This window comes from Paroedura picta, chromosome 2 (assembly GCF_049243985.1).
Source record: "Paroedura picta isolate Pp20150507F chromosome 2, Ppicta_v3.0, whole genome shotgun sequence".
In the NCBI taxonomy this organism is placed as follows: Eukaryota; Metazoa; Chordata; class Lepidosauria; order Squamata; family Gekkonidae; genus Paroedura; species Paroedura picta.
Window position 1 is genome coordinate 61,998,116 of NC_135370.1, and position 13,041 is coordinate 62,011,156.

The 13,041-nt window shown below is 41.8% G+C and overlaps 1 protein-coding gene across 3 annotated transcripts in view; it reads left to right on the forward strand.

The window, feature by feature from the left end:
- Positions 1-13,041, forward strand: part of STEAP3 (STEAP3 metalloreductase) — a 40,896-nt gene that overhangs the window by 1,998 nt on the left and 25,857 nt on the right. Inside the window, exon 1 of one of the 3 annotated variants that reach the window (XM_077320294.1) lies at positions 7,043-7,165. The exons of the other annotated variants lie outside the window; for them this stretch is intronic. The gene's annotated coding sequence lies outside the window, so the exon portion shown is untranslated. Of the gene's footprint in view, positions 1-7,042; positions 7,166-13,041 lie in introns of those variants that run through there. 3 annotated transcript variants of the gene reach the window in all.

The window sequence follows — 13,041 nt, forward strand, 5'->3', positions numbered from 1 at the left end:
GCAGAAGTCTTTGGACTAATCATTCTGTGTCGTTCTTCACTCTACTATTTGGAGATAATATGCTCCTCTCAGCCCCATGATACACAAATAATTTTATCATTCGGAGTACCCTTGTACTCATCAAATATTTTTAAAGCAAGGCTCTTTTGTGAGTCTGTCTGAAAAAATAAGATAGTACTGTATTTCTGACTGGTTGTTACACATGTAACAACCAGTCATAAATGCTAAGGGCACACTTTGTGCTTTAAAAAGTGGAATCTGTTTCAAAAAATTTATAACTCTTGGACTTCTAGGTCTCTTATGTCAAATTCATATCTAATTTTTAAAAGTGCAGGTATAATTCAGTAGTCTTCTAAAACTGGTTAACGCTTGTAATAGAAGGGATGGCCTTAATGGCCTCCCAGAAGGCATATGTTTTGGTAAGGTATTTAACACCTGTAGCAAATGAAATCCCAATTCAACATGAAGTAGCAGAAAGACATGATGTTGAACTTCTTGTTAGTGATTAGAATCTGCAAGGAACATGGTCTTCACAATGTACAGATATTCAGAAGGTAGAATGTCCGGTACAGAGAAAGTGATTTTAAAACAGTTCTTATTCTTGTGGATTTGTGGTTTATTATCATGTGGAGCTTATTTTTTTTATTTTTTTTATTATAAGCTGATGATGGGCTGCTGCTCCCAGTCCAGGCAGCTCACAGTGGCCTACAACATTCAAATAACATTGTGGCTCAATGTTAGAGCAGATGCTTTGCATTCAGAGGTCCCAGCTGTAGTCTCTGGTGTTTCTCTGGGAAAGGCCTTTATCTGCATAAGCCGGAGAAAGCTATTGCCAGGTAAGACAGGACTGAGCTGGACAAACCAATGGCCTGACATGATATAAAGCAGCTTCATGATGTGATAAGATCAGAGCTTGGCTGCAACGAACTGTTAGAAAGTTTATGAATGGATTAATTCCAGATCACATTTGTATTATAGTGGCTTCTCTCCTCTCATACCAACACCTTTTCCTCCAGCCACTGTATATACCATTCATTGAAAGATCCCAATCTCTACCTCCTGAGGACATTTAAATTGCCTTCCAAGTACAGTGTGTGCATTGAAAAAGGCCACTCTTGAGACTGGACTAAAAGCCAAAGCTGCTGGGAGAGGAGGTGTGGCACATAGTATCAAAATTCCTGCAAAATTTTCCTTTTTTTTTCTTCTCCTAGAGGCTTAAACGTAACACTTAGCATTATTATCCTGCAGTTTCAGCTGAAAATGTTTTGATCTCAACCGTGGGTTCATAAACCATAAATACATAATTCCTAGATAAAGCAAATAATAATAAAGTTGACTAGATAGGGCATGCAAACAGATTACAGGAAGAAATGCAAGGTAGATGCCAGAGAAATGCTCACATTTCTCTGCAATGTTTCGCAAACATATTCCAGTTATAAGGGAGTACTGAAAAATTCACTCAGATTAAATGCAGTATTATGGAAGGCCTCCCTGAGCAAGCGAAAAACAAAAAACATCAGAACTCCTAAAGTATTGTTTAGGGGACCCAGCATTTTGTCTAGTAGTGGACAAATGGGAGAAATTACTGAGCCAAGGACTAGAATGAACAGAAATACAGTAAAAGATGTAATTGTACATACTACCTTTAAAAATAGTCCTTCAAAATGTATTACTAGCATGTATGGTAAAATAACATCAGAAACTAAATTAAAATAATATAATACCCTAAAAGCCTAAGTGAAAAAGGCAATTATTCCAAATACCATCATTTCAGATGTGTGGCTCCTTAAGAATTCAGTCTTAAAATCTTTATATACATAGAAAAAGCTCTTTCTAAGAGATAGCTATTGGGGGGCATGCAGGGGAGGAGAATCTTAGTCTGTACCTATAGCCAATAAGGGTTCTTGCATAGTGGTTGTAAAATAATATTTTCAAAATAATTTTAAGATTCAAGGAAAGTTGTAGGGGAGGAACTTCATCATAATATTCATAGTATACAGTCTCCAAACTACAAAAGTTATAACCAAGTAGAGAAAACATGCACTTTCTAGGGGGGGGGAAGAAACTAAACAGTATTGGAGAATGGAAACTCCTTCAAAAGTGAACTTCCATCTATGTAAGTCAGCTTTTCTCAAATTTTTTACCATTGAGAAACCCCTGGAACATTCTTTGGGCTTCTAGAAACCCCATAAGTGGTACAGATGGTGCAGAATATGGATGGGACGCTTAACTGTGCACACAGGCACCTGGGGCCCCTCCCCTTACCACACTGGCCATGGGGGGAGGGCAGGCCAACAGGACCAGATAGATAGATAGATTGATTGATTGATCGATCAATCTCAGCCATTCAGGAAACTCTTTCAAGGTTGTCAAGAAACCTCAGGGTTTCACAAAACCCTAGCTGAGAAAGCCTGCTCTAAGTTCTGACACAATATAAAGTGAAACACAAAAGCATTCATACTTCATTCAACATGTGTGGAGCCAGGCAGCCCCATGTCCTCTTCTTCTCCCACCCCTTCCTTTACCTTCTGTACCTGGAGTCTCTGGAAAAGTAGTTTTAAAATTGCTAACATCCTTAACATTGGAAACTTACTAAAAACACGTATAATAAGAAAATATATGCAAATAGTTTAATTTGCATAGTGCAGATTAAGCTAAAATTTGAAGATTTTCTCCCCATATACAGAATACACTCATCCCTATTACTTCCTCTGGCAGCTTAAGAAAATGACACACTCAGTGCTGATACCCTCAGCTTGCGCTTCATAAAAACAAAAAAATATTTTGATGTGCCATCTCAGTTCTCCAAACATTTACATCATTGCTTGGCTCTTCTGCGCTGCCAATGAATGTGAATGCTAGTTAGGCTAACATGATTACTGAAAAATGCCCCTCATCTAAGTGCACTTCAAATCAAAAAGCAACAGGGAGCATCAGTAGTGAATGCCACCTCTTATCTGTGGGAGGGCATTCACTTTGTTACCGCCTGCTGTTCCTCATAGGCCCTGGGAAATTTTCCAAGAGGCTTTACTCCAAAGTATGCCAGAGGAATAAGATTTAAAATCAATCGAGCATCAGTTTGATTAATAATTTTAAGTTGGTGCCTCTGGCATGCAAATAACAATTGACTTTATATTAGTCTTCTATAAGCAAAAGTTAGGACATTCCACAAGAAAGAGTATCATGGAATATCAGAACGGTGGGTCCGTTTCATTATGCCTGTGGCTCCAGATGAGCACTTCTGTCTGACCAAAGAGGCATCTAGGATTCCAGAGGTTAAATTATCTCTCAGATGATGTCCAGCAAAAATTCTGGCATTTTAAATGTCTGATGGAGAGGACCTGCTCACTTTTGCACACAGAAGTGAATAGCATTATTTCCACATCATCTTTATCTTCACAATCTCCCTGTGAATGGGGGAGTATGGTTGTTCCCCTTTGACCAGTTGGCAAGGGGGATGTTGAGATAAAGTGGTTTTCTTAGACTCTGATAGCCCTTGGTTCTCAGCTTGTGGGCCGAAGCTCCTGTGGTGCTGCAAGATACCAATCAGGAGTTGGAATTGGAGCAGAGATCCACTCCACTGGAAGACAAGCTGCAATTGGAAGCTCTTCTTGTCTTTTTTGCCCCCTACTTTCTGAGAAGGAAGCTCACAAGGTTGGAGGAGATGCACAGCTTCTGCCCTTCTGGTTGATACCCAGAGCAGCCAGACAGCTCCCCTTGCTGTTCAAGATAGTGAAGCTAAAAGGGATTAAGGAAAAGGACAAACATTTCCACTAATCTTTACAAGCCTCACATATGCTAAATGCTTACTCACAATTGCCCCAGGAGGCATAATTCTCATTGGAATGAGAATCTCACCAAGAATGACAGTCGGGAAAAGCAGTCGTATGGCTTTGAAAGTTGCCTGTATTTCTGGGCCTATCCTAGATGTGCTGTGTGTCATGTGTGTGTTTGTGTGTCATATATAAGGCTCATTTTGGCAGCAACAGTGGGGAAGACAGCAGCCTCAGTTTCATTAGACATCAGAGAGCAGTTCTGCTTGACTTTCAGTTTATGACTGATAAATGCAAAGAACTTGTGCTGCTTTTATACTGCAGTATAGCTTTTTACTCTTGTGCAAATTATACAAGTCATTGTGTATCTATTGCAAATTCTTGCATTGCCTTGTTTTACAGTCTAGTAGCTATTATGTTTTTACTCCGCCCTTCCTCCAGAGAGCTCAGGTTGATGTACAAGGCTTCCTCCTCCATTCTGTCTTCAGAACAACTGTGTCTGGTGGGTGAGATAAAGGACTCTGAGTAATGATTTGAGCCCTGGCTTACCCTTGTCCAAATCTGACACTCTGAACCAGGGGTAGTCAAACTGCGGCCCTCCAGATGTCCACGGACTTCAATTCCCATTCATGGGAACTGTAGTCCATGGACATCTGGAGGGCTGCAGTTTGACTACCCCTGCGATATCAGCTGTATCATACTGGGTCTTTTACACCTGCATGTACTAATCAGTCGTTTTAGCATTTGGACAGTGCCAGAACTGTCTGCTTCCTTCTAACTGCTGTAGTCATAACTCAGAATAGTTATGGCATAGGTAAAATGTGTGATTGTCTATGATAGCAAGTTATACTCTTTGAGTGTATCTTGAGATGAACCTGGAGGATGACCTCAGAGCACGAAGAAATTTGTTCAGATTTCCATAGGCAGCAGACCTTAGTGGTCAAAAATATTAACTTATGTGACAATTGACTCACAGATGCTGTGCATCCTTTTTTATTGTACTGTTCTGACTGTTTGTCTGCCTGCTAGAATGTTTTCCAGGCATCCATGTCAGTGTTGGGTTCCTGTTTTGTTCAGAGTACCATTTTTAGAGCTGTTACCAAAATTCAGCACAGTTCAGGCTCTGGGATAAGTTTAATTGGGGGGAGATGCAAAAGGATAACACATCTTTGTATAGTTCTCTTAGGCCTCTGATATATACCAGAGCAGAAGGGCTACTGAGTTTGTATTATTGGGAAGCATTTTAGCACACTGGGCACCACCAATTAGCCTCTTCAGCTCTGCCACTGAGCAGTGCTGTTTCTTGCTTATTTCTGCTGCAAGGGTATCATCACCAGTTATATTGCTGGTTAACAGCATCTATTAGTGACTTTAAAGGTACCATCAGCCAAGGGGATTTTTTTAATTGAAAAGTTAAAGATGCAAGAAATTGGTTTTAAAACTACATTATAGATTATACAAGCATCTGTATGCTTTGTGTATGTGTTGTAGGATGATCGTGTTGAGATTGCTATGAACTGATACTTTATTCTCTGAGATTTTGGCTCAAACGTTGAACTGTACTTCTCTCATATTTCTTTCACCACTTTGTTCCATTTGGTTAATCTGTTTTAAGAATGTGGGGGGAAAGTACAGCACAGCAGTTCTTTACCTGGATGATTGTCACTTATTAGTAAAGAAGATAAAGATAAAATAACCGTCTCAAGGACATATGCCCTACTGAAATTGGCAATCATTTTAGCTGATGATCTCATTAAACCATCCTTATTACAGTGGCGGTATATATAATGCAAGCTGATCAGTACCCTTTTCTAGAGATGCCAAGGGTTGAACCTGATACCATCTCCATATCAAACACATATTTTTGGACATCTGCCGTTTCTTGCTCCATAACATAACCATTCGTGCTAAATTAATTACCAGTGATCTTCTGTTAGCTGGTGAGCTGAGAAGTAGCTAAGCGGTTAAATCAAAAGATGATTTTGAGAATAGCAGCTGTTTTTTATAATTATGCATGTGACGAGGGCAGCTGCTTAAATGATGAACTATGAGTTTTGATGTATTTAATCTCATACATTTTGAACGTTAAGCTTTACTCCTCTGCAGTGAATCCTTGTAGGAATCTTAACATAAATGGCCTCGGCGGCAGAAGCCCTGGGTGTGGTTTTGTAAGACAACAGAAGCCTGCTTCAGGGTCCCTCTTCCATAGCAGTGATATAGTGCCCTGACCGCCAATTAGATATCCCCACAAGTGATGTCTCAGCAACAGCAGCGTCCTTTGCATTTGATGGTAGGGATAGAGCCATGTGCTCTTTGCCACTTTTAGAAACATTCTATCCGTAAGTACAAACATCAACTCATGGTGACCAAAAGAACAATGTTGGTGCTTTAAAAAGATCTCTCTGGGCTTGCACTCTGGCAAAGGAGTCTTGTCATATAGGAGTGCTGCTAATCACGAAGCCTTTTAAACACTCAGAAATAATGACACTGTAGGTTTCAGCAGTAAATAGAACTGGGTTGAGTAGGATGTGAGATTGAGTTATTGATCAATAATTACATTACAATTGTGCTTAAGAACTGCTCTGGACCCAGCCCAACAGCACTCTCCTTCAACATGGCAGGGGCAAATAATTTTGCTATCCGGCAGAAGTGCTACACTTTTCCTAGCTGGAGAATGCAGTGCTCTGACTACTTGGGAAATGTTATATCCTACAAATAGGAGCGTTCCACCAAAGGACAACATGTGGGCAAATCAGAAATGGATGCAGCTTCAGTGACCCAGAATGTGATCAGGCAGGATCAGAGGCTCAGACTTCCTTACGCAAGATGTCAAAAACAAACTCCTGTGTTATCCTGTGGTCATCAATTATACCTCATGCCATGCAAGGAACAGGTCGTCACCATGTTGGCTTTTCCATTGTACAAGCATTTAGAGTTTTAACATCCAGATCCAGCTAATCCCGTAGACAAGTGATGCAGTCCCAAAGGGATTCACTTGTGCACTTAGTGATAAGTATAATGCTTCAGCAGATGCTGAGTCAAACTCCTAGGTCTGTCTTCTCTACAAAAACAACTACAATTGCACGCCGTTTGTACACATGATGTGCCTTATAACAGATGACTCTGCTCAGTGTGCAGCAGCAGTGGCTGAAGAGCTCACAACTCAGTACTAGGATCTCAGTGTTGGGGCAAAGGGATAGCGTCTCACTTTGCAAAGTCATCAGAGCCCAGTTCTTCCTCCTTCGCTGGCCTAATGCCATCATTTGGCTCAGTTGTGCCAGCGCTCACTTAACAGCCTTCCTAAGAGTGGGGGTAAGCCACACAAGAAGCATTTTGTTGGAGTGCAGTTTTCAAGGCCATCCTCTGCAGTTCTGACTCTGTCATTTTGAAAGGTAAGTGTGGCAGATGCTGAGTTGATACAGCACGTAGTATGTAGGTTATTTTCAGTACTTATGTGGCCAAGCATAAAACAAGGAAGGTCTGAAATGCATAGTCCTAAAAGGACAGGACCACCTCCCTTTATTTGCGAATGTACATATATATATACCACACATTTGTGGTATGCTCAGTAAAGAACATAGTACATTTATCAGGTATCAAAGGGTCCCCTGGACGGTTGATGTCTAATTTTCCTACCATGGAAGCATATTTACCAAATTTTACCATTGCTTTGTTTTTACTGTTGCAACACTGCATAGTGTGGAGCCTTTTCATATGTTACAGAATCTTTCTGAGCAAGTTCTAAACTTAGCTCTTTAGAACAACCTTCTAGAGGTTATTTCCTTCTTTGTAAAAGTTTGCTTTCATGATCCATCTGGGCTGCAAATCATAGGTCACTTTCAGAGGCTCATGGTATGCTTGCATTACAGGAAAGGAGTATGCGACCTTCGGGATGTATCTGCAGACAGAAAGGATTTCCAGTTGCAGAAAGTGACTTGTTCACCTCCCCCTCCCACTGCAACCAAAAATGCCCCCCCTCCGTATATAGACACACAATGCTGCTCCTGGAGACTCCCCCTGAATAACTTGAGGGATGGTCAGAGGTCTGCAACTGGAGGGCGGAATTATAAAAAGTCCCATCCCCCCCATTCCACCTGCAGAATTACTCCTTGGAATCTATGCATTTTGAAAAGTCATGGTTTTCAAACTGAAAAGTAACTCTGCACTTAATTACTTTATAGAAGTGGTTTCAACATGAGTTGTTGCATCAAGGATAAAAGACTCAGTCCTGGATCCTAACAATAGTTCATTCTGCACATACTGGATAATACACTCAATGTGCTTTTGCAGCTGGATTTTCTTGTGTGAAATAAGAAAATCTTCTTCTAAAGTACACTGAAAGTGTATTATCCAAAATGTGTGGAATGAGCCTTAGTTTTCTGCTGGCAGAAGGCACTAATGTGGAGTGAAAACGAGGGTGATTTTTGCCCATTCTGCCTTCCCGCTGCAGGCCCCTGGGACAACTGCATCCCACAGGCCTCTGTTTCAGGGCATGCAGCACATGGCAGTGAGAGGTGGTAGAGAGGAAATTCTGCTTCTGCAAGAGTCCCTCTGCTCAACCTTCGTCAGAAGCTGAGACCCAAGTAGGCCCAGTGGGTCTTTTGACAGCTTTTAATCTTCTAACAACACACACACACACCCCACCCAGACCACATGGCAGAAATTCTTTTCTGGGTCCTTTCACTTTCAAAATTAATGTATCATACGTTATCAGTGGAAGAAACAAGTTCAAACCATCAGCAGTTAGGGGCAAGCCCACTTATTTCTCAACAGCTTCTTTGGCTACCCAGGCAGCTGCTTGATAACAGAAATTGAAGCCAACTCTAGAGTAGTGCCAACTTTTAAGGGTCTATCACTAGACCCCAGGAGGTGTGCCTTTCCCCAGCCTGCCTGCTATCTGCCATGACAGAAAAGCCAGTCAGCTTGTGATGCAACTCCTTTCTTATAAGAAATCGTGCTTTCTGCTCTGTGAGAATAGGCGTGGTGTAGTAGTTAAAGAGCGGTGGACTCTAATCTAGAGAAGCAGGTTTGATTCCCCATTCCTCCAGATGCAGCCAGCAGGGTGATCTTGGGCTGGTCACAGTTCTCTTAGAGCTTTCTCAGCTCCACCTCCCTCACAGGATATCTGTTGTGGGGAGAAGGGGAAGATGTTTGTAAGCTGCTTTGGGACTCCTTTGAATAGTGAAAAGTGGGGTATAAAAACCGAGACTGCCTACAGCAGCCTTTCTCAATCTTTTTACCATTGAGAAACCCATGAAACATTCTGCAGTCTTCAAGAAAACCCAAAAGTGGCCCCATCATGCAGGGTGTGGTTGAGAAGCATCGCTGTATACAGGCCCTTCCCTTTCCCACCCCCTCCAGACCCATCATTGACCATGGGGGGGGGGGGCAGATCAACATGATCATATATGGTCATATCACCTCATGAATGTTTGACAAATTTTAAAAATTAATTAATTCCCTCCCATTCCAGAAGCCCTCCCACGGTTTCACAAACAGCCTTTTATGCTGGAGGACAGCTTATCTTTATTGTGTCCTGAATATCATGGGGTTGTCTTTCTCTTTTTTCATATATATATTCCTCCTGGTATGTCTCACAAGGAGTTGCAAATTGACTGCCCCATCTTAAGATACACAATTGGCGTCCTCTACTTGCTCAGCAGCGGGAATATTTGGACTCCGTGCTGAGGTCCAGAGAGCATAGCAATTGCACTGGTGACCTTAGCAACCCTTCTGCAACCCATCAGTTACAGGCTGGCATGCCTATGATGCTCCCCCATTGTGAAATGCAGATATTAGAAAGGGCTAACCCACTGACACAGCTGTGCCCCTGTGAGATATCAGCCTGTATGGACCTCATGCAGATAACAACAACTGAGGAAACAAGAATATAGCCAGCCAGCGTGGTGTAGTGGTAAAGAGAGAAGGCATCTAATCTGGTGATCTGGGTTTAATTCCCTGTTCTTCCTCCACATGCAGCCAGCTGGGTGACCTTGGGCACTGATAAAGCTGTTCTGACCGAGCAATAATACCAGGGCTCTCTCACCTACGTTACAGGGTATCTGTTGTGGGGAGAGGAAAGGGAAGGTGAATGTAAGCTGCTTTGAGACTCCTTCGGGACAGGGAAAAGCAGGGTATAAAAACAACTCTTCTTCCTCCACCGCTGCCTTTCGTCCGGTGCCCATATCAGGAACAAAAGGTAGCCACTGCACTCAAATGCCTCTGCAGTTCAATTGTTAGGGTACTCAGAACCTGACCCACACAATGTTCTTGTGAAAGTTCTTGCCCGGGGAGAACTCCAGGAGGGCCAGCTTGTTGTCAGGCAAGGGAATGCAGATAGAAGGATTTCCACCTGAAGAATATAACTTGTCCCCTCCTACAGCCTAAAAAGCCTTCCAGAATCCAGTAAGCGCATTTTTAGTATGAGAATTTTTAAAGTTAAGCGAATTTCATCAGCATAATTTTATGAGGAGACATAAGACACTCACAAAGGCATGCTTCTCCAACATACTCCTGGCACCATCTATTTGTACACTGGCACTGGAGTTACACAGGCCTGATGATGACACAACATTAGTGGGGAGAGGCTTTGGTATGTTGAGATGCCTTGGTTATCTTTGGGATATTCTACTTGTGCCAACATAGCACTAATGGTGATTCCACCAAGGATTGCTGATAGAAGATTGGTTTTTATACCCTGCTTTCACTGCCCAAAGGTGTCTCAAAGCGGCATACGATCACCTTCCCCCCTCTCCCCACAACAGATACCCTGTGAGGTAGGTGAGGCTGAGAGAGTTCTGACAGGATTGTTCAGTCATAATAACACTATGAGGCCTGTGACAAGACCAAGATCACCAGCTGGCTGCATGGAGAGGAGGAGGGAATCATACCCAGCTCTCCAGAATAGAAGCTACTGCTCTTAACCACTACACCCCCCCAAAAAAAAACCTTCTATGCACATATACCTAAGAAGACCACTTAAATAAGATGGTGCATCCGGGGAGGGTGTGCTACAGAAATAATGACTGATTGATTTCATGCCTATGTTTAACATTTAGCATGAGTTAATGCTTTTGCCCATATCCACAGTAATGTTTGAATTAGATTTAAGTACTTTCTTGGTGGATTACCACATGGCTGTTTGATCAGGCCCAGCATTGTCAGGGGTACTATTGATTCATTCCTCACTTGGCTTTAGGGGCTTCTGTTTTATTTATTTGCCTTTCCACCCAGAGTCCCTAAGGCAATGAAAATCAAAATATTTCAACATTAAAACTGCATTTAGAATAAAGTATAAATAAAACAATTCAATAAAACATATATAAACACAAATACATCACAGCCAAAGAGAAGGGCCCATAACTGTTAGTGTAGGAACAAAACAAAATAGTCTTCGCCTGTTGACAGAAGACAATTATAGAGGGAGACAGATGAATCTCCCTGGGGAGGGAGTTCCAACATTTTGGTGCCACAATCAAAAATGCCCTTTCTTGAATTGAAATCCATCTAGCCTCAGATGGTGGGGGCATGTGAAGCAGAGTGTCCAAAGATGACTGGGGTGGACAGGTGATTTCACATGGTAGCAAGCGGTAATTCAAGTTTCTGAGCTCCAGAGTAGGGCTCATGTGTGACTGTGAGACCTTCTCCCACTATAAAGCAACCCTATGAATTAATGACCTCCCAAACATCCTATTGTTAACAGCCATATTCCAGTCTTGCAAACTGAAGGCTGTGGCTTTCTAGCCAATCCGTCTGGCGCTGGGACTTCCTCTTTTCCTGCTGCCTTCAACTTTTCCTCGCATGACCGTCTGTCCAGTGGCTCTTGGCTTCTCATAACATGAGCAAAGTACAGTCACCTCAGTTTGGTCATTTTAGCTTCTAGGGAGCATTCAGGCTTGACTAGGTAATAGTTATAGGAATTCTTTTTCCTATTGCTATTTACTCAAGCAGGTTAAGGCATGTTATGATTGAAGTTCCATCTGGAAGACACCCTTCTTGGGTTCAATATAGATGACTCTGATGGTCAGTCTTATTGTTATGTACTGAGTGACAACAGCAGCCTGTTTTGTGTACAATTCAAGTTCACTTTAAAAGAACAGGAAAGAATTTTACAACCATGGAAGGAATTGTGGAATACATAGTCTTGCCAGACAGCTGTCTGAGCCATGGTCCCCTATGTTAATTTTTCTTGCTTGACATCTTTGTTGCTTGTTATGGCAAATGCTTGCAGATGGGTCATGTGACTACATTTCTGGATGAAGATGATCCTAGGAAGACTGGGTACCCAGAGAGAGTCTTTGATTGAAGGGGCCTCTTTTGTACCTAGGCCTACTCGGTTCTCAGCGGGGATGTAGCACCTGCCCTGTTTTTCTGTGGGAATTATCTCCAAATTTGAGCTGGGAATTAAAATGGCATTTTCCCCCTCTCATAATGAGGCAGCTGATGGTGGGGGGAGGATGTTGTTTTTAGCTTCCTTTGTGTGTGTATTGGGCGGGGAGCAAACTAGTTCTAGAAATTTGGTGTCATTGCTAATATTCTCCCACTTTTCATATCTTACTTTGACAATGACTGATCACACAGTGCCCAGATTTAATGCCAGATTTGTTGGGATGAACTTTCTCGGGCCATGTAGGAGATGATGAATATAAGCAAATGTCTGGTTATCAGTGTATATGACAAAATGGCTTCCCAGGTGATATATTAGCTGTTGTCCGTGCTTAGCATCTGGAATGTGCTCCAATTTATTCAGCTTAAGACTGATATTTTTATATTATGAAAAAATCCGAGTGTTGGATAGTCACATATTTCACTTTGAATAAGTAACACAGCTCGCATAAATTTCAGTTTCCCAGAAGAATTATACTTCCTTTTAAAATCATTACATTTTATTTTAGTAGACATTGAGAGGAATGCTAGTTCTTCCCTATCAGACCTGGCAGGTTAGTATTTTGTTAGAGGACTTTGCCAGTATTTTGCAAGACTCTGGAATGGAAGGTGATTGAACTGGACACAATTGGAAACAGTGCTGTAAAACAGACTCTGGGTTGGTGTAGATTTAGTTGGGTAGCTGTGTTGGTCTGAAGCACGGCTTCAGTTTGAGTCCACTGACACTTTTAAGACCAACAACATTTTATTCAGGGTATAAGCTTTGGTGTTTTTTGAATCTTAAATTAAATTAGAGATTTATGCAGGCTGGCTTAGGGCAGTTTCCAACAATAATACACAATTTAACATAACGATTATACTATACATTAACATTAAAATATTA